At 40.9% G+C, this 20,118-nt stretch overlaps 1 protein-coding gene across 4 annotated transcripts in view; it reads left to right on the top strand.

Annotated features, from left to right (window-relative positions):
- The window catches only part of kirrel3 (kirre like nephrin family adhesion molecule 3), a 960,216-nt gene that overhangs the window by 930,752 nt on the left and 9,346 nt on the right, over positions 1–20,118 (top strand). The gene's annotated exons all lie outside the window — the stretch shown is intronic.

Genomic DNA, 20,118 nt, shown 5'->3' with positions numbered 1-20,118 from the left:
CAGCCCTTAATAATGAAATTGACGTCGCTGCAAATGGACATAAAGAAAGCTGGGCAACCTATTATTATTATAATAATCTAATTAGGCACTAATCACTAAGCCAGACTGAAAAGGCCTACGTGATACATACTGGCAAGATAACTATGCATCATACACACACACCAACACATGCGTACAGACACATACCTCCGCCTTTCAAAGGAAAAGATCATTAGCCTCATTACTGTCAAACTGTCACAGCTCCCCAGATGGAATTGGAGTGACCCTAGGATAGTCATCGTCACCCCAGACTCTTCTTCAGAGACAGCCTTTCTGCCTGAGGCTAAAAATCTAAAAGACCATCTCTACAGTGGCTAAGAAAAACTCCACCATAATACAGTACGGTAAAGAAACTGACAGATTACATACCTGTCAGGTTGCTCCAAAACCTACGCTTGCAGCCTATTTCTAGAGCTGTCATCTCTTTATAACTTGTGGTAGACTAGGATTGGTCCTTTTGGGACATCTGGCAGCATACACCAGTGGTGTGATCCCATGCCTTTGAAAGGGGTTCATTCTGCCAAGATCACTGTCAGGTCCCAATCCAAGACGCATGCTTCTTTCCATGGATATATCCTAGAGGCGACAGGTAACTGTGGCTTTCTAGTTGCTTCTCAGTTTCCAACTCCCAACAACTCTACATACTGGTTGCATTTAGGGTTGTCAGATCTCAGGACCTGGATCTCACTCTCCAGATTTAAGGAGATCATCTCCATGTAGCAGCTAAACTCTCAGTTTGGGAGCTTAGCTCTGAGCAAAAAGGAAAAGCTATATACAGATCTCCAGCTCCACAAGCAAAGCAACAGCTGGCATTTTGCAACATTTTGCAAGATTTGTGGCTGCAACTTACAAAGACTCTAGAAATGTCTGTCCTTAGTTGATTAGCATCCTTCTCAGTCATTGTAGTGCCAGGACTCACCCTCCACTCTGCTCTGCATTTCTGCCTAGAAGCAAGTAGGTTAGGTCAGATGTTCTTTATCCTGTCACCTTAACTAGCCCACCTTCCCATTTCACCTTGATCTTATCCACTTTGGCTAAGAGCTACATTTTAAAATCTAAAGAACAAATATGTATTCCCTCTGCATGTGTGTTTGAATGACAAGATGTCAGCAACTGATGCTTAATATTTAACAGAAACTGTGTGATACTTAATGCTTATTTAATGTTTAACAAGGGCTGCCCTTAGGTCTTGAGGTTGGGCCCAGAACCCAGAAGTCTTTGGATGATACTGAACTGGCAATCCTTGTTATAGTTCAAAAACATCTAGATAACCACTGCTGCCTATTTCTGTTGCAGATAGTACACAGGTTTTTGTTGACAGTGAAGAAGGAAGGAGTGTTCATAAAAATGGGTCTCTGAGCACTTTCCTGATCTCGACTGTTGCTAATACACAAGACTGTAGAGAAAAGCTTTACCAGCCCCGCGCCACTGCTGTGTTCTGCATCCAAATGCCAGCATTGCTTTTTGCCTGCTGGTGTCACGTTCTAAATGACTAATACAAGCAAAACAAATGGAAAAGACAGTGAACCATAAAAAATAAACCCATCCAGCCATAAAGAGGAGAGAACAGAAGTGACGGTGGGGAGTGCAGGGGAGGAGTAGATGGGTTTGGGGTATGTTTAAGTGATTTTACATACATAAAGCCACTCACTCACACGCCACTACCACTGCTTCAGATTCTCTGCTGCCTTTTGTAATTATTCATTCATTTGAGTTGGGAAGAATAATCTTCGAATGATCAATGGAATACCCATTTGGAGAGATACACTTTGCAGGGTGGACAGAATCAATTTTAGATGGTACATATGTACCAAATGAGACCCTTGAAATCGGTTTGAAAGGACAGTGAGTGGCAGAGGCTTGAGATTGTTTGTTATTCCCCTGGTGTTGCTCTGGATTCTGAATTGCCATCTTGTTTATTTCAAAAGGCCTCCATAAGATAGAGAGCAACATAGATGTTTCAGGGAAGTTTATGGTCTATTAGTTTTTGCTCAACACTCAAAGGGAACATGGAAAATGATAGGAGGAGGTTGGACTGGATGGGTCTTGTGGTCTTTTCCAACTTTGTGATTGTGTTATATTGGGACATCTTTAACTGTAAGTGAGTGGATATACACTGCTTTATTCTTTTACTCCCCCTACATCTCAGTATATGTCACAACTTGAAAAAAATCATTTTTGAATTACAACAGTTCTGGCCCAGTCTACCTGTCCAAACTTATCATCCCTTATTTATTTAATTTATTTATTTACAGTACAGTAGAGTCTCACTTATCCAAGCTAAACGGGCCAGCAGAAGCTTGGATAAGCGAATATCTTGGATAATAAAGAAGGATTAAGGAAAAGCCTATTAAACATCAAATTGGGTTATGATTTTACAAATTAAGTACCAAAACATCATGTTATACAACAAATTTGACAGAAAAAGTGGTTCAATATGTAGTAATGCTATGTAGTAATTACTGTATTTACGAATTTAGCACCAAAATACCACGATATATTGAAAACATTGACTACAAAAATGTGTTGGATAATCCAGAACGTTGGATAAGCGAGTGTTGGATAAGTGAGACTCTACTGTATTTATATTCTGCCCTTCTCACCCTGAAGGGGACTCAGGGTGGATTACAATGCACATATACATGGCAAACTTTCAATACCATTAGACATACAACATATAGACACACACAGAAGCAATTTAACTTTTTCCAGCTTCTGGCTGTCATGAGGCTATGCTCGATTCTGGCCACGGGGGAGCTGCCACTTGTGACACCGAGTCTTTAATGGTATTACTTCCTCATTCCTTCCATGCGCTGCTGGCAATTTTATGGTGTTGTAAATTAGTTAAATTAGCCTCCCGCATAATTTCCTACTTGACAGATGCAACTGTCTTTCGGGCTGCTTAGGTAAACAGTGAGGTAGGCTATTAATGGTCGGGGGCTTAACCCAACCCGGGCTTTGATCTCATGACCTCTCGGTCAGTAGTGATTTATTGCAGCTGGCTGCTAACCAGCTGCGCCACAGCCCAGCCCATGAACCACTTCGGAGTCTAAGATCATCTGGGGAGGCCCTGCTCTCGGTCCCACTTCCTTCGCAAGTGCGGGACGAGAGATAGGGCCTTCTCAGTGGTGGCCCCTCGGTTGTGGTACTCCCTCCCAAGTGATATTAGATCAGCTCCCTCCCTCCTGGCCTTCGGAAAGAGAGTTAAAACTTGGCTTTGGGGGGCAGGCCTTTGAGAAAAAGTACAGTGCAACAAATTTATTGGAAATCGTGCAATTGATTAGAGAACGGCCTTAGACTTTGCCTTTGCATGATGTATCTCAACATTGGATTGTATCTTAACTAGGTTTTTATGTATGTTCAATTTTAATTCAATCTTATTTTGTGCTTTATGTTATAGGCACTATGTAGTGCCGTTTGTAAGCCGACTTGAGTCCTCCCTGGGGTAGAGAAAGGCAGGATATAAATATGGTAAATAATTAATAAATAAAGTCCTATAATCCCTTCAGCCAGCATGAATAGAAAAATATTTTTTCTGTCTCAAAGCCTGTGAATATAGAAACAATATGTGTTCATGTGTGGAGAGTTTTAAAGGGAGGTTAGGACAAGAGGTGGCAAAGAGAGTAAATCTCTCCTGCAACAGAACAGAACTTTCAGTTTGGCTCAGGTTTCACTCTAAAGCAGGGGTCCCCAAACTAAGGCCCGGGGGCCGGATGCGGCCCTCCGAGGTCATTTACCTGGCCCCTGCCCTCAGTTTTATAATATAATATATTGTATATATATATAATATTGATAATAATATTATAATGTAATACAATATAACACTAATAGTAATACCATATAATAATATTAATTCTATATTACATATAATATTACTATATTATATTACAGTATAGTGGTATAGTTCAATAAAGTAATATATAATGCTAATATTGTGTTATGCTAATAATATAATATATTGTATGTACATATAATTTGTAAGCCACTCTGAGTCCCCTTTGGGGTGAGAAGGGTGTGATACAAATGTAGTAAATAAATGCAGTAAATAAATAAATAATAAATAAATACATTTTAGACTTAGGCTCGCCCAAAGTTTGAAATGACTTGAAGGCACACAACAACAACAACAACAACAACAACAACCCCAATTAACTTGATTATCTCATTGGCCAGAAGCAGGAGTACACTTCCCATTGAAATCCTGATAAATGTATGTTGGTTAAAATTATTTTTATTTTTAAATATTATATTGTTCTTTCAATGTTGTTGTTTGTTTGTTTTTGCACTACAAATAAGACATGTACAGTGTGCATCGGAATTTGTTTGTATTTTTTTTTTCAAATGATAATCCGGCCCATCAACAGTCTGAAGGATTGTGGACCGGCCCTCGGCTTAAAAAGTTTGAGGACCCCTGCTCTAAAGTATGCTTAACAGACTAACTAGCCTATCCTTGCCATATTTGATGATCTGAACCAGTCTCCTTTCAGGAGGCCATTCTTCAGACAGCACTAATAAAGATCTCCTTCCGTCCTCATTAAGAAACTCCCGTGTCTTTTTCTTCTTATTGCTCACGATGCCTGACTCTAGCAATAAAACATCCAATCTGCGCATCTTCACTAAGGTCCTAATAAGAGGCTCCAAATTTGTCAATGAGCTGACAGATCAAATTAAAGAATCCAGCCTTGTTAATGAGCAGCAATGATGACTCCTTGGCAGGGTGTAGGCTGTACCAGTGGCATGGATGTAGCAAAGCTAGCCTGCTGTGCACAGAGTAAAAGCATGTGAGCAAGTAACTGCTCTCCTAGCTCCCACACTGAGTATTCATTCTTGCAGGTCTTTCACCATCACACATCAGCACTGGTCAAAGTCAGCAGCAAGTTTATAAACAAGCTCTTCCACTTCTTGTTTGGCCATTTCCACATTAGGTTGGAAGCCCCTGTTTGTAGTGTCCAAAAGAAGAGGAACGAGGATGAGGATGAATAGGATTAGGAGGGAGGAGGAGGAGGAGGGAAAAGACGATCTTACATGGGATCTGTGCTTGGGATGGTCAGATGATTTCCACAGACTCCACCTTTTTCCAATCTACAAGCCTATTCTTTGTGGATTTGGTTTACATCAGTAATTCTTGTTGTGGTAATCTCTGAATGGTTAGACTCAATGTAACCCTCTCTGGGGGAGATTCCACCAAAAAACAGCAGAGTAGCAAAAGCAAAGCTTTCAAATGCAACAGTTACTTACACGCGGGCGAGCAAGAGAAACCTTTGTCTATTTAGGATTGCAATGGTTGCAGAGTCTCAATAAAAGTTTGAAAAGTATTTATTCAGGTAAAAAGAACTCCATTGTAGATAGAAAGGCTTGGGAGCTGTCTAGACTACTCTAGACTGGTTTCTAAGGAAAAATAAGAAAGGAAAAATAACAAACATCTAAATAGTTACATCTTGCCAGGAGAGATGGCAGGATGCTCCTTGTTAGCTTGAAGAACAAAGGGGGAAAGAGAGAACCAAAACGGTTCTGACCTCATGGTCCAGTTTATTGGGGCCATAAAAGACATTCTGACCAATGAGAAGTTAGTGTCCCTGGAGAGTCACATTTCTGCTAACTTCAAAGTAAGGGATGTGACAGGATAGAGTGGAACACAGTAAAGCCTGTCTAGGCATGCTTTGGAAACAGGAAAGGATTCCGTCAATCTAACTCTATCATCTATCTAACTACATTTAGACTTGAGTAGTCCAGGATGATTCCCAACAGTTCTCAGCCTGTGGGTCTCCAGATGTTTTGGCCTACAACTCCCAGAAATCCCAACCAGTTTACCAGCTGTTTGGATTTCTGGGAGTTGAAGGCCAAAACATCTGGGGACCCAAATGTTGAGAACCACTGGTTTGCATGAAAGAGAAGTAAATCTGGGACATTGTAGAGGTAAATTGTAAAATTCAGGTGTACATACTTCTTCACAACCACGAAATGCAGGTCACTAAGTCAACAGACCAGTTGTAGTAGTTTTCAACTCCAACAATAGGTGTTTTTGTAAAATTAATGAGCTCTGATGGCCAATTCAAGTCTACAGTTATCTGGACTATCGAAAACAATGAGATTCAGCACATTCAGGATGTCACCAAGCATGATACATCAACCATAACTGTGCAGAGTGTACCATTCAATCAAAACGTATAATACATGAAGGGGAAAGGGAAGATAAATGTACCCATAATTTGCAAGGCAGCACTTTTGCCCTGAGATTCCTCCTCCTTACCCTAAGGGCTTTTTAATTGTGTTGGAAGTGACTTGAGAACATACTGCAAGTTGCTTCTAGTGTGAGAGAATTGGCCATTTACAAAGACGTTGCCCAGGGGATGCCCAAATGTGTTACCATTCTGCTGGGAGGCATCTCTCATGGCCCCACAAGCTAGAGCTGACAGACAGGATCTCACCCCGTCTCGTGGATTCGAACCTCCAACCTTCAGATCAGCAGTCCAGCTGGCACAAGGGTTTAACCCATTGTGCTACCCTAAGGGCTGAAGAAGTGGGACCAGGCCCTGAGATCTGTGAATGCTTTTCAACATCAAGTCACTGCCACTACTACCCGAAATACAACATTACAATAGGGATAGCCCATAAAGATACCTCGCTGCATAGAAAATTAGCCCCTTATGTTTCCAATACTGTAAGAATTGCAGATAAACCCATGAATCAAAAAGTCTTGGGATATCAATCCTGTGAGTTTTGGTTCCACTATGTCCCTGATTAACATTAAAATCAAAACAAATGTTTCAATTGTGCCAATTGAAATTGGATTGCCCCTATTGATGGTGCTTGCATCCCGATGGCACTGCCCTTTTGGCATCTTTTTCATGATCCTTTCTCTCATCACCTCCCACCTTTAAAAAAGAGAGGAATAGAGAGCTGTTGGAGAGAGGAGACTCAGAGTAATTTCCCTGTATTATCTTTGTCGTTGGTCATTTTAAAGCCAATTCTCGCTGCACTCTGTTTCTGGATCACATTGCTGACATCTCGGTGTCCCTTTGAATTATCTCTCTGCCCTCTGTGATGTTCACAACACCTCACCATTTAATATCAACTGTGAATATGATTAACATGCCCGAGTCCTCTCGTGTCGAGACTATATAATGCAGATGTTAAATAGGAGCAGACAGAACATCAGCCGCCACAGTACTCCATTAGACAACACCTCCCTGGCACTCAAAGGATTACAGAGCATCATTATCCTTTCTGCTTGCCCTTCACACACTTCTCAATCCATGCGACAGGGCTCACTTCCAAGTTTGCCTGAATTACCGCGACATGGTTTTTTTCAAATGAGATGGCCGTGAAAACACTTTGCGGAATCTAAAGGTATTATGGCAACCGCACCTCCCTTCCTCTACTAATTTTGTAATTCCATCAGAAAAGCAATCAGGTTTGTGCCATGCAATTTGCTCTTTCTCGGCACGATGGGTTGCCTGTTGCTAATGTTTTCTTTGTCCCCTAGGAAACTTCTCTAATGTTTCCACTACCGAGGTCCTATTGGATCAACACCACTGGGATCTCTTGTTCTCTTTCTTTTGAAAAATGGATCACATGCTCCTCCTTCTCTGCTTTGCAACCAGCACAGTTCACAGCTGCTTTTCCTAACTGATAGTTAGAACGCCCAGGAGGTCACACACTCCTCGCTTTGCCGGTTTGAGATAGAGGTCACTTTCTTCCAGTTATTCCTCTCTCCCTCTAATTCTATTTCTAAAGCAATTACCTGCACAATCATTAAGCAAAGAGGTATTTAGAGATTCTTGGAAGCAATTATACATCAGCGGTAGGCCACTTTTAGGGATGTAAAGAAGATTCCCACGTGTTCTCATCCTCTGAGAGAAACGTGTGTTGCCACATGTTGAGACACCCCATCCAAACATGTCACCTGCTCCTGATTTTTTGCCTCTGCGTATGAGAGAAAGAAATCCAGCATTTTGTTTTTGTTTTGTTTCTTCTTCATTAGCAGCAAAACAGGAGAGGGTTGTTGTATGTTTTCCGGGCTGTATGGCAATGTTCCAGAAGTATTCTCTCCTTGACGTTTTGCTCACATCTAGGGCAGGCATCCTCAGAGGTTGTGAGGTATGGAGAAACTATGCAAGGAACGTTTATATATATATACTAGCTGTGCCCAGCCACGCGTTGCTGTGGCGAAGTATGGTAGTATGGGAAATAAAGTATTGAGGTATTGGTGGTAGTTAAGGTAAAGGGTAAAGGTTTTCCCCTGACAGAGCTTAGCCTTCTAACTGGCAGCAATTGGATAAAAACAATTATTCCTCTCCCTCTAATTAGGACTTTCTTTTTGTTGTATGAACGTAGAGGCATGGATGAGGGGTTGTGCTGCCAAGTTTAGTGTTTCTGGGATGTGTAGTTTTGTTGTTTTGTCCTAGGCCGAAATGTCATTACCCTTTTATATATATAGATCTGTGGAAGTTCCTGGGTGGGGGGAAAAACTCTTGTCTGTTGGAGGCCAGTGTGAATGTTGTAATTAATCACCTTTGTTAGCCTTAAATTGCCTTCCCAGCCTCGCATCCTGGCCTGGGGAAATCCTTTGTTCAGAGTCATTAGCTGCCCCTGATTGATTCCTGTCTGGAATTCTTCTGTTTTCAGAGTGCTGCTCCTTATTTACTGTTCTGATTTTGGAGTTTTTAAAATACTGGTAGCCAGATTTTGTTCATTCTCATGGTTTCCTCCTTTCTGTTGAAGTTGTCTACATGCTTGTGGATTTCAATGGCTTCTCTGTATAGTCTGACAAAACAGGAGAGGAGAGGGGGTTTACATTAAGAAATACCAAAATGTGAAAAATTTCCCCATGCAATGTGCTTAATTTTTTCAAAGAAAGGGTCAGTATTGGAATCGCTAAAGAGGTTCAGGTGTATGTGAGACTCAACAATACATTTTTAAGCAAAATACAGGGATTTCATGTGGCTAGTAAGGATAAGATCCCGCCCGGGCTGTGGTGCAGGCGGGAGAGCAAGCCAGCTGCAATTGCCTGCAATGAATCACTCTGACCAGGAGGTTATGAGTTCGAAGCCGCTCGGAGCCTATGTTTGTTTGTCTTTGTTCTATGTTAAAAGGCATTGAATGTTTGCCTATATGTGTAATGTGATTCGCCCTGAGTCCCCTTTGGGGTGAGAAGGGCGGAATATAAATGCTGTAAATAAATAAAATAAATAATAAACGACAGAGGTCACATTGGGAACAGCTAGTCGCTCTTCCTGGGAAGAGGCTTTGCAATGGCTCTTGCAGCAACATTACTCTGTTGTGTATGTGGAAGACTGAGGGTAAAATCTAAGTGTTAGTTCAAAATAAACTAAGAACTAAATCTAGTTGCTAGTCCACCCTCGCTTAGATTCCTCCAAGTATTGTCTTCCTTCAGAAGGAACATAATCCATTGGCAGGCTGATTTCCACACATATCATACACATCTTTCTTTTGCCATTGAATGGCCAAGGAGGCATGACTAGCCCCGTGATATGTAGGTCCAGCATGTAGGGAGAGAGAAAAGACCAAGCGATGCCTGATGAAATCTTACAATTCACCAGTGAGATTCAAGAACTCAGCCTAGGTGGATCCATTGAATTGATTATTGCTGGATGAGTCAACATTTATTGATTACTGAAATGGTGAGTCAACACGTATTCAATGGTCTGCTTTAGTTGGGATGAAAAATAGGATTTAGTCCCTGGTAATTAACAGAGGAATTGACTCACTCGTGTAAACATGACCACCTGCAATGCCACGCTATCCAAATCTGAAAATATGCACACAATAGGTCACAAATCTTTCTCTCTCTTTTAACAAAATCCAATTGCTTGTATGAGTCAGAGCAAAGTCACTGACATTTTTCCATTTTGAGAAACCTTGTTGACTAGGGTGCGTGCGGATGTGTTCCTATGCATGACACAAAGACATTCAACATGTGCATGCCTATGACACAGAAATGCTCTCATGTGCCCTCCAGTGTTTCGTTTTTGTTTCATTTTACTTGTCAAAGACTTTTTAAAAACCTCAGTCCAAGACCTCATTGATTTTTGAGCTGTAATTAATTTCATCCTTTGCTGCTTTTTGTCGATGAGTTCTCTCCCTCTCTTTATCTCTCTTCCATCCTCTTGCTCCAGTATTCTTGCCTGCTTTTTAAAAAAAGGACTCCACTTCTTTCTCCCTTTTAGCATTGCTTTCCTCTCCATACTAGATAATTCGCACATGCCAAAGCTTGAAATCACCTTGGAACAGACTGCCAGGCATTTGGAATTTCTAAGCCTACATTCTTGGAAAAGCTGGATCTTCCCAGCAGATGGCCACTAAGCACGTTAATAGTCTGAATCATTTAGGAAACCCAACATCTTCTGTGCCCAAAATCATCCTTCATAAGCCACAATGACATAGCCATGTATTTTTTCTTCCAGGAGTAAAAAATAAATAAATCCAACTATGGAGTGTGTCACGGATGTGACAGATTTCCAAGCAGTTACAGATGATAATGGGGTGAACAGAGCATGGTCAAAGAAAAGACAGCCATACATCCCACAAAATATATCACAAGGAAGACAGTAGCACCGTTTGGCAAACAAAGTGTCCTAGATGGTGGCAGCTTCAAAGAAACTATCCAAGATGTTGCCCAAAAATAGGTTCACTGCCTATTTCAGATGTGGCAGAGGTTGCTGGCCTGCTTTAGCATTTGGGACAAGAACTACAAGGGTGGTTACTTTTTTTATTTTGCTTTTAAAAAAGTATTTTAAACAATTAAGTAATCAGTACAGTTACAGTTAATGTTCCCTGAGGTACATGATCACTGTGAATAGTTATAGTTGCAAAAATAGGTCTGTTAGAAACAAAATGTCTCCATACTATGTATACCTCATTATCATTGTAACACCCATCACAATCCACAAGGCAGAACTATTCCTTTTCTACTTCTTAGTGAAACCATATTCTTTTAACCATCTATATATATAAAATAGTAATGAAATTTCGGCCAAGGACAAAACAACAAAACTACACATCCCAGAAACACTAAACTTGGCAGCACAACCCCTCATCCATGCCTCTACGTTCATACAACAAAAAGAAAGAAAAATAAAGCCCTAATTATAGGGAGAGGAATAATTGTTTTTATCCAATTGCTGCCAGTTAGAAGGCTAAGCTCCACGCACTTGGTCTCCTAGCAACCCACTCAGCCCAGGGCCACTTCAATCAGGCCTCTTCAACACTGCCTATAAAGTACAGATTATCTGATTTCAACTGGATTATATGGCAGTGTAGACTAAAGATGAGCACCAACCCCCAGAGTCAGACACGACTGGACTTAATGTCAGGGGAAAACCTTTACCCTTTACCTTAACTACCACCAATTCCTCAATACTTTATTTCCCATACCACCATACTTCGCCACAGCAACGTGTGGCCAGGCACAGCTAGTAACTAAAATGATCATCACACCACAGAAGGAGTGAAGTGATCCCCAGTTATGTCACAGCCATGACATAGTGCAGTTTTATCTTCATTACTGGGGAATGGAATGAAATACAAGTAACACATTTAATGTGCTTAGTTACTTTCAAGCTCTGAGGCAGTACTGCTCAAAGATACCAGAGTACTCTTAGTGGCACATATTGAGGAATTACTGCAGCACAAGTGCTTTTCCAGATGCTGCACACAATATGTTTTCCTGCGCAAAACATTCCCCCTTTTATATAATGGTGATACAGTCACACCATTTCCTTAACCCTGATGGCCACTGCTCAACTGAGAGTGTGTCTCTGTGGCACCGTCCTACAGTTTGCCCTCCTAGTTTTCCTAGATATAGTATATGCTGATAGAACTCTGGGTTGCTATAGCATCAAATAGGTAGTTTGCATCTTATTGATGAAGTACATTGGTCATTCCAAAGGCACTAACTATAAAACAACCTACCACTCCTGCCTCCATCCCTTTGCCCTCCCCCCCTCAAAAGCCCACAATTTATTTATTTATTTTATTTACAGTATTTATATTCCACCCTTCTCACCCCGAAGGGGACTCAAGGCGGATCACATTGCACATATAAGGCAAACATTCAATGCCATAACATAGAACAGAGACAGAATAATAATAATAATAATAATAATAATAATAATAATAATAATAATAATAATAATAATAATAATTTTATTCTTATACCCCGCCCCATGTCCTCGAAGGGACTCGGGGTGGTTTACATGGAGCCAAGCCCGGTCAGAGACAGAAACAGGCACAAGCAGGCCTCAAACCCATGACCTCTTGGTCAGAGTGATTTGTTGCAGCTGGCTGCTAACCAGCCTGCGCCACAACCCGGCCTCCCTTATCTACTAAAGCCTCCCTAAACTGGTCATCTCCTGGTCAGTGGAGATCAGAGACAGCAGTTGACAAGCAACCAACTGTTGCAATGCCTGTTGCAATGGCAACATAACTGGATGCTTGTCTGTCACACTCTACCAACCAGAGAATGGATAGATTTGGGAGTGTTAACTAGAAAAGGTAGCAACTTCTCCAGATGCAGAATCATGGCCTGTGTCTTGATAAAATGGCAGACAAAGGTTTGAGGTAATGAGACAAAGAGAGTTCCGGTGGCTGTAGAAAAAAGACGTTTATTCTCAGTGGCCAGAGAGAATAAGCAATAAGAAAAAGGACCTTCTCCTGTAATCAGGAAAGCAAAGGTCCGGAACAAAGAAACACAGGTTCTTATATACCCTTTTCCTACGTCATCTAGGCATTATCCATCACCAATTAGTGTCAAAAAAGTCTTACACTGCACTTTACTAAAAGCTACTTTTGCATTTTCCTAAAATATAGGCTCTTTCAAGACCTCTGACCCTCCATTAGGCCTTATCTAAGGAATTTCCTATCTAGGCTCTCAGGGGTTCTCATTAATTAAGGAATTCCCCCTTATCTTAGCTTTTAGGGAGCCATTAGCACTCCTACACCATGCCAGGTCTTATCTTGACATCCCAAAAGCCTTAATTTGTCTTTTGTCCATTAGCTTATCTATTCTTGTTGACACTTGACATATGTCTCTGGAATTTAGGGTGAACTTTGGTCTTGCTTATAGGGAGACAGTTATTTGTTGAGCAGAGTGTATTTTGGGGCTATATGCACACAATTCTGCTTGTGATTACATTTTTCCTATTCCTATTTTTAATATGATTACATTCAATATATAGTTTCCAATACAAGTATTATATTTTCCCAATACACCTTCATCATTGGCCATCCTCAAACTGGCCAACCTTTTTCTTCCAGAAGTGTAGTCATTGTGATGTACAAGACCAACTAGTGACAGATAGACATCTATCTATCATCAGCATTGACAATTAATTTGCAATTCCGGGACTGGAACAGCAGCCTCAGCAGCAACAGGAGCTTTAAAACAAAGCCATCACCACTTGGCTGCAAAGTGTGAGCCATGGAGGGGGCTGTCTGGCAAAATCCCATGTTATCCACCATTCGTTTCTTAGGCCAATGATGTTTGCTGGCGAACCGTGGTGCCAGGAGGAATTAAAAGCTGTTCTGCACTCTCGTTGACACCACAACCACCCTCATCTCCCAGCCTCGGCAGACTCACAAAATCTGGTCATGTCCTTGAATTTGGTTGTCCTTACAATAAGTTAATGCAGCCACTCTGCTTTATCTGGTCTATTGGAGACTTTATGACCAGCCATCTGTGCTGACAGTAGCATAATTAAAGTACGTACAATATTGGGGTCTTTGCCATATGTGGCCAAGATGTGTGTGCCAAGGACCACAAGAAGCATTTTCAATTTAACCAAAGCAGATAATTGGGGAACAGATTCACCAGCTAACTCAGAAGACGCCCTCGCACATTTGCAGTCAAAGCATAGAACCATTTTCCCCAGCTTGGTTGTTATCATCACAAAATTTGTTTATGTTGAAGACATTCTGCTTCGATACTTTGAACAATTCTTGATTTTTAAAAATATAGTTATATGTATCTTGGGAACACAGCACATGATCCTGGATTATAATGATCGTAACCCAGGAGGATCTTCTCTTTCACAAGTTGGACTAAAACGAATGAGAACACACAAAGGGGCCTGGGAAGAAGAACTTTTTGGGGGATTTGTGTTTTATGAGGTTGGGCCATCTTTCACCTGCACCGTTGTGGCAGAGCAAAACTGTTATATGGAAAGCATTGTGTTTAGTCAGCTTTTCAGTTGTTAGAAACTGTCAGCTACATGCAATGATAAGTTGTACTGAGCTACCGGAGGGAGGAAAAAACCTACTTACCTTAATTTTCAAGCTTATTTTACAACTGTAATATTTTATTGTGATATCTGCCTTTATGGTAAGCTATCTGAAGGCTGAGGCTTTATATGGACTTCTTAAACCAATCAATACATCCTTCTATCCCATTCTCCAGCCCCACCCTCGATATTTTGGGCATTTTCCCATTGCTTTGCAATTTCAATACCCTTAAATGTTGGTGCCCATTGAAGGTTGCCAATCGATGGCCAAGCTCCCTGCTTTCTTCAATACCCTTCCTTTAGTAATGTACTTTAATCCTTGTGTGATTAGTACTCTGTTCACAAGTATAAACTGGATGAGCAGTTTCCATTTTATGCTTTTCATTACATTTTTTCCAATGTCTACATAGAAAAATCAATGTTTTTTGTCAGCAATGTACTACAGCAATAACTTCCCTCTTCCCTGCCTTGTCTTCCTTTATGCTTGGCTGGTTTCCACAAAGAGCAACTGGGCATGCCAGCAACAACCCAGTATATTGCATAGTGGTGCATAATAATAATAATAATAATAATAATAATAATAATAATAATAATAATAATAATAATAATTTTATTCTTATACCCCGCCCCATCTCCCCGAAGGGACTCGGGGCGGCTTACATGGGGCCAAGCCCGAATAGAACAATAAAAACAAGACAAGAAACCAATAAAACCAATAATCAAACCATAAAAACAAGTTATTAAAACCACATACAAGATAAAATGTTAAAATCATGAATAAGGTTCAAAGAATCTAGGCCAAAGTGCTAAGAATGCAAATAAATCATCACTTTTGTCTCTCTTCAGCCCCCAGAAACACTAGCCAGCAAAGGACTTGTACACCTAATTTGTCACCGGGCCATAGTCCCTCCTCTTGATTCAGATAATAGTCTTTCTTTTCCAATCCCAGTCATTATTTAATTTTATATGCTGTACGCCATTTTGAATCCCACCCATGGGAGAAAAGAGAGATAGAAATGAATAAATAATAATAATGTAAATTTACAGCTGTATATATAACCTGGTGGAGCCTCCGGTGGCTCAGTGTGTTAAAGCGCTGAGCTGCTGAACTTGCAGACCGAAAAGTCCCAGGTTCAAAGCCGGGGAGCGGAGTGAGCGCCCGCTGTTAGCTCCAGCTTCTGCCAATCTAGCAGTTTGAAAACATGCAAATGCCTTTTCGATCGTGGCTCCTCGGTTGTGGAACACCCTCCCCAGAGATGTACGACAAGCCCTAATAATAATAATAATACTTTATTTATACCCCGCCACCATCTCCCCAACGGGGATTCGGGGCGGCTTACATGGGGCCATGCCCAGAACAATACAATATAAACAGCATATAAAAGAACAACACATCACAACACAGTGAACAATACAATAAATGATAATATCCATTACAATACAAAGCAAGGAAACAATGAAAACAAGGGCGGACCACATGAACATTAAGTTAAAACTCGGGGTGAGAAAGACATAAGAATAAAAACCATAGCGAACAGGGTCATAAGGAAGTGGTGTAATCTAGAGGATAGATATTAGAGGGAGCAACGAAAAAGAAATATAAAATAGTTACTCTCCAAAGGCACAACGGAAGAGCCATGTTTTCAAGTCTTTTTTAAAGGCTACTAATGTGGGGGCTTGCCTAATCTCAATGGGCAGTGAGTTCCACAAGCCTTTTGTGTTTTAGAAAAGCCCTGAAAACATGGCTATGTGCCCAGGCTTTCGAAGATTAAATGATAAAGACGACCTGGACTGATTTACGGCTACAGCACGAGGATTTTGGATGAATGGATTTTAATCATATGTTTTAATATTTTTATATTGTTTTAATTGTTTCAATTGGATTTTCAATGCTGTCTTAATTATGTGTAGGCATCGAATTGTTGCCAATTTTGTACGCCGCCCTGTGTCCCTTCAGGTGAGAAGGGAGGGATATAAATGTTGGAAATAAATAAATAAATAAATAAATAAATGTGAGTAGATCAATAGGTACCACTCTGGCGGGAAGGTAACGGCGTTCCATGCAGTCATGCCGGCCACATGACCTTGGAGGTGTCTACGGACAACGCCGGCTCTTCGGCTTAGAAATGGAGATGAGCACCAATCCCCAGAGTCAGACATGACTGGACTTAACGTCAGGGGAAACCTTTACTTTTACCTATATATAACCTAGTCCCATAGCAAATTTTATGCAAATTTGATCTACTTTCTTCATTTTTTTTTTTTTGGCACTCCAAAATGGTCGTCTGGGACTTTATGTACACTCCAGTTTTCCTCTTGGATTTCTTTACTTTATTGTGCTCCTTCCATACATGCAACTGAGTGAAACATCTTATGGAGGATTGGGACCCATTGATCACTTACCACCTCATCAGACAGGCTACTTTCCCTATCATACACCGCTTGCTAAGTAAATAAATAAATTACACAACGCACATGTACTTCCAGATGGACTCCATCTAGAAAAGGGAGAGCAAGTGGCATATGCTGCTACCAAGGCAACACAAGATGCTTATTTATTATTTATTTATTATTTATTTACAGTATTTATATTCCGCCCTCCTCACCCCAAAGGGGACTCAGGGTGGATCACATTATATACATATAGAGCAAACATTCAATGCCCATAAACACATCGAACTGAGACAGAGACAACAGACAGACAGACACAGAGGCAATTTAACCTTCTCCTGAGGAGATGTTCAATTCTGGCCACAGGGGGGAGCAGCTGCTTCATCATCCACTCTGATGGCACTTCTTCACTTCCTCATTCCAACGTTGTAAATTAGTTAAACTTGCCTCCCCACTTTTATAAGTGGTACCTTATTTCCTACTTGATAGATGCAACTATCTTTCGGGTTGCTAGGTCAGCAACGAGCAGGGGCTATATTTTATTTTTAATTGACGGGTGCTCACCCCGCCACGGGCTGGCCTCGAACTCATGACCTTATGGTCAGAGCGATTTACTGAAGCAGCTGTTTACCAGCCTGCGCCACAGCCCGGCTTCCTGTGTTGCTTTCAGAACAATGGGGGGAAGTCGGGCGGCGACGCTTCCCCCAATGGGATGCGTGGCGAATCAATGGGCCTTTGTGATGAGGTCCTTATAGAGTAGCTAGGTTTTGTGCGACAGCTATAAAAATAAGGAAGCAGTTTGTGGATGATTTTAGCAAATAAAATTTTAACTTACTCCTTTTATTACCCATACCCACAGATTTTATAAGCATCACATATGAAGCCGTGAAGATCGCCTCCATATTATGGACTTTCTGCTTTTAGTGTTGTGAATTTTTGGTCTTAATGGTAACACTTAAAAAAACAATTCTGTTTTTAATGTTTTAAAGTTTGACACTCTTGGTCTGTGACCGTAACAATAAAATTCATTGAGGTAGTGTGGGAATTTCAAGAAAAGTGGTCCTTTCATTCTTCTTTTGAGAAGACAGTGGAGAGAGGGTTGATGTGGCTGAAGTTGGAGTCAATGAGGTTGTTTTTACACGGTCATTATACATGCCCAGCGACCACTATGGCCATGGCCTTTTTGACCTATTGATGTTTCTGGCCATTTTACTCTTAGACAGAATGACAGTAATCCATATAGGCTGTAATAAGAAGACACATGTCTCCATAGCCAAATCGGACATCATCAAGAACTAGAGTAACTGGTGCACTAAATTTAACTCTACAAAGATACTCCTGAATTTGGGCATCCAGGCTCAGGGTTAAGTCCAGAAGTACATTAAAGCTCCAAACTGAGATTTCAGAGGGAGTATAATCTCACCCAGGAGAAACTGCATCTCTATTTGCTGATTTGTCTTGGTTGAATCCCAAACTGATAATTTTCTACAAGAACCATACCTAAAACCTTATGTAGGTGACAGATAAAGTCCAACATAGCTATGTACAGAGTAGCTCATTACCTGGCTACCAGATTATGAACCGGCAACAGCAACTATAACCTTAACAATGGTGCATAAGAACCGTGATTGGCATTGGTGGAAGGATGAAATAATGCATTTTCAAGATTGTCTAAATATAGTATCTGTTTCTGAAACTACTAATATTTTTTACTTACTTTAGTGGTCTGCGTCAAGAGGCACACACTCAAGCATCTCCCCAAAAGAAAGCAGACTTTTTGAGTATGTTTACTAAATGTGCAATATTATTTATTATTATTATTTACAGTATTTACATTCTGCCCTTCTCACCCCGAAGGGGACTCAGGGCGGATCACATTATACACATACAGGGCAAACATTCAGTGCCCATAAACACATCAAACCGAGACAGAGACAGACAGACGCAGAGGCAAGTTAACCTTCTCCTGAAGGGATGTTCGATTCTGGCCACAGGGGGGAGCAGCTGCTTCATCATCCACTCTGATGGCACTTCCTCACTTCCTCATTCCAACGTTGTAAATTAGTTAAACTTGCCTCCCCACTTTTATAAGTGGTACCTTGATAGATGCAACTATCTTTAGGGTTGCTAGGTCAGCAATGAACAGGGGCTATATTTTATTTTTAATTGACGGGTGCTCAACCCACGGGCTGGCCTCGAACTCATGACCTCATGGTCAGAGTGATTTATTGCAGCAGCAGCTCACCAGCATGCGCCACAGCATGGCCCCCAATGTAGTCACCCTGGCTTAAACCACAATTTAATATTGGAAAATATCCCTATCCCAGTTCAGTATGAAAAAGCATGCTACATATCAGCTACCATTGGCCAGCACCAATTATATCCCTCATCACAGGATCCACTTTAAATCCTGTTTCTACCTCCTCCAGAATTCTGGGACTTGTAGTATAGGGAGGGGGGCTTTAAGTTGTTCAGCCAGACAGGTCCTGAGACTCATGAAACTACAAAACCAAGAATTCTGCAGGAGACAGAATTTGGATTTAAAGTAGATCCATGCTCTAGTGCAGGCATGGGCAAACTTGGGTTGTCTGGGTGCTGGTAAACTGTTAGAAATTGTGAGAATTGAAGTCCTAAACACCCAGATGGCCCAAGTTTTCCCATGCCTGCTCTAGTGTGATGAGGCTGTAGTTATTGTTTGCTTTAAATTTGACTTTGAACTATAGTGACCTTATACAGTGAGACCTATCAATTGCCCTTCTTGATCCATGCAAACCAGAGTTTCCTTGGTCGAATCCATTCACCTGTAGTGCAGTCTCCCTTTCTTCCTACTGACTTCTACTATTAGCAAACGTTGCCTTTTCCAGTAAGTTGTGTCATCTCATGATATATTCAGAGTATGACAGCCTTAAAGTAGTCAGTCACCTTTACTTCTAGTAATAATTCAGCCTCATTTACTCTACAGTCCATGGTATCTGTAGATATTTCCTCCAGCATTACATTTCAAATGAGTTGATCTTCTGTCTTCATTATCCAGCTTTCGCAACCACATATAGAAGCCAAACATCTATCTGTGTATTAGGTATATATCTAGATTTTGTTTAGTGAGTAATGCCATTGTGAGACTGGATGTAAAATCTTGTTATTTTCATTTGTATTTGTATTTGTACATTGACTTTTAACAAAAAAGTGCTAGAGAAGAGTTTTGTGCATCCTATGAACTGCTAGAAAAACAAGTATGTAGGTCCTAATCAGATCAACAAATCAAGCCTGAGCTCTCCCTAGAAGCCAAAATAACAAACTGAAGCTGTTGTATTTTGGCTGTATTGCGAGAAGAAATTATTCATAAAAAAGACAAAAATGCTTGGTAAGATCAAATGTGGTAGGAAAAGAGGAAAATGACATCCTAAACAAAGGGACTAAATTAAGGAAGCCACAACCCTGCAAGACC

Source organism: Anolis carolinensis, unplaced genomic scaffold (assembly GCF_035594765.1).
Source record: "Anolis carolinensis isolate JA03-04 unplaced genomic scaffold, rAnoCar3.1.pri scaffold_8, whole genome shotgun sequence".
NCBI classification, from domain to species: Eukaryota; Metazoa; Chordata; class Lepidosauria; order Squamata; family Dactyloidae; genus Anolis; species Anolis carolinensis.
The sequence above is the reverse complement of the archived record's forward strand: the minus strand, read 5'-3'. Positions and strand labels throughout refer to the sequence as shown.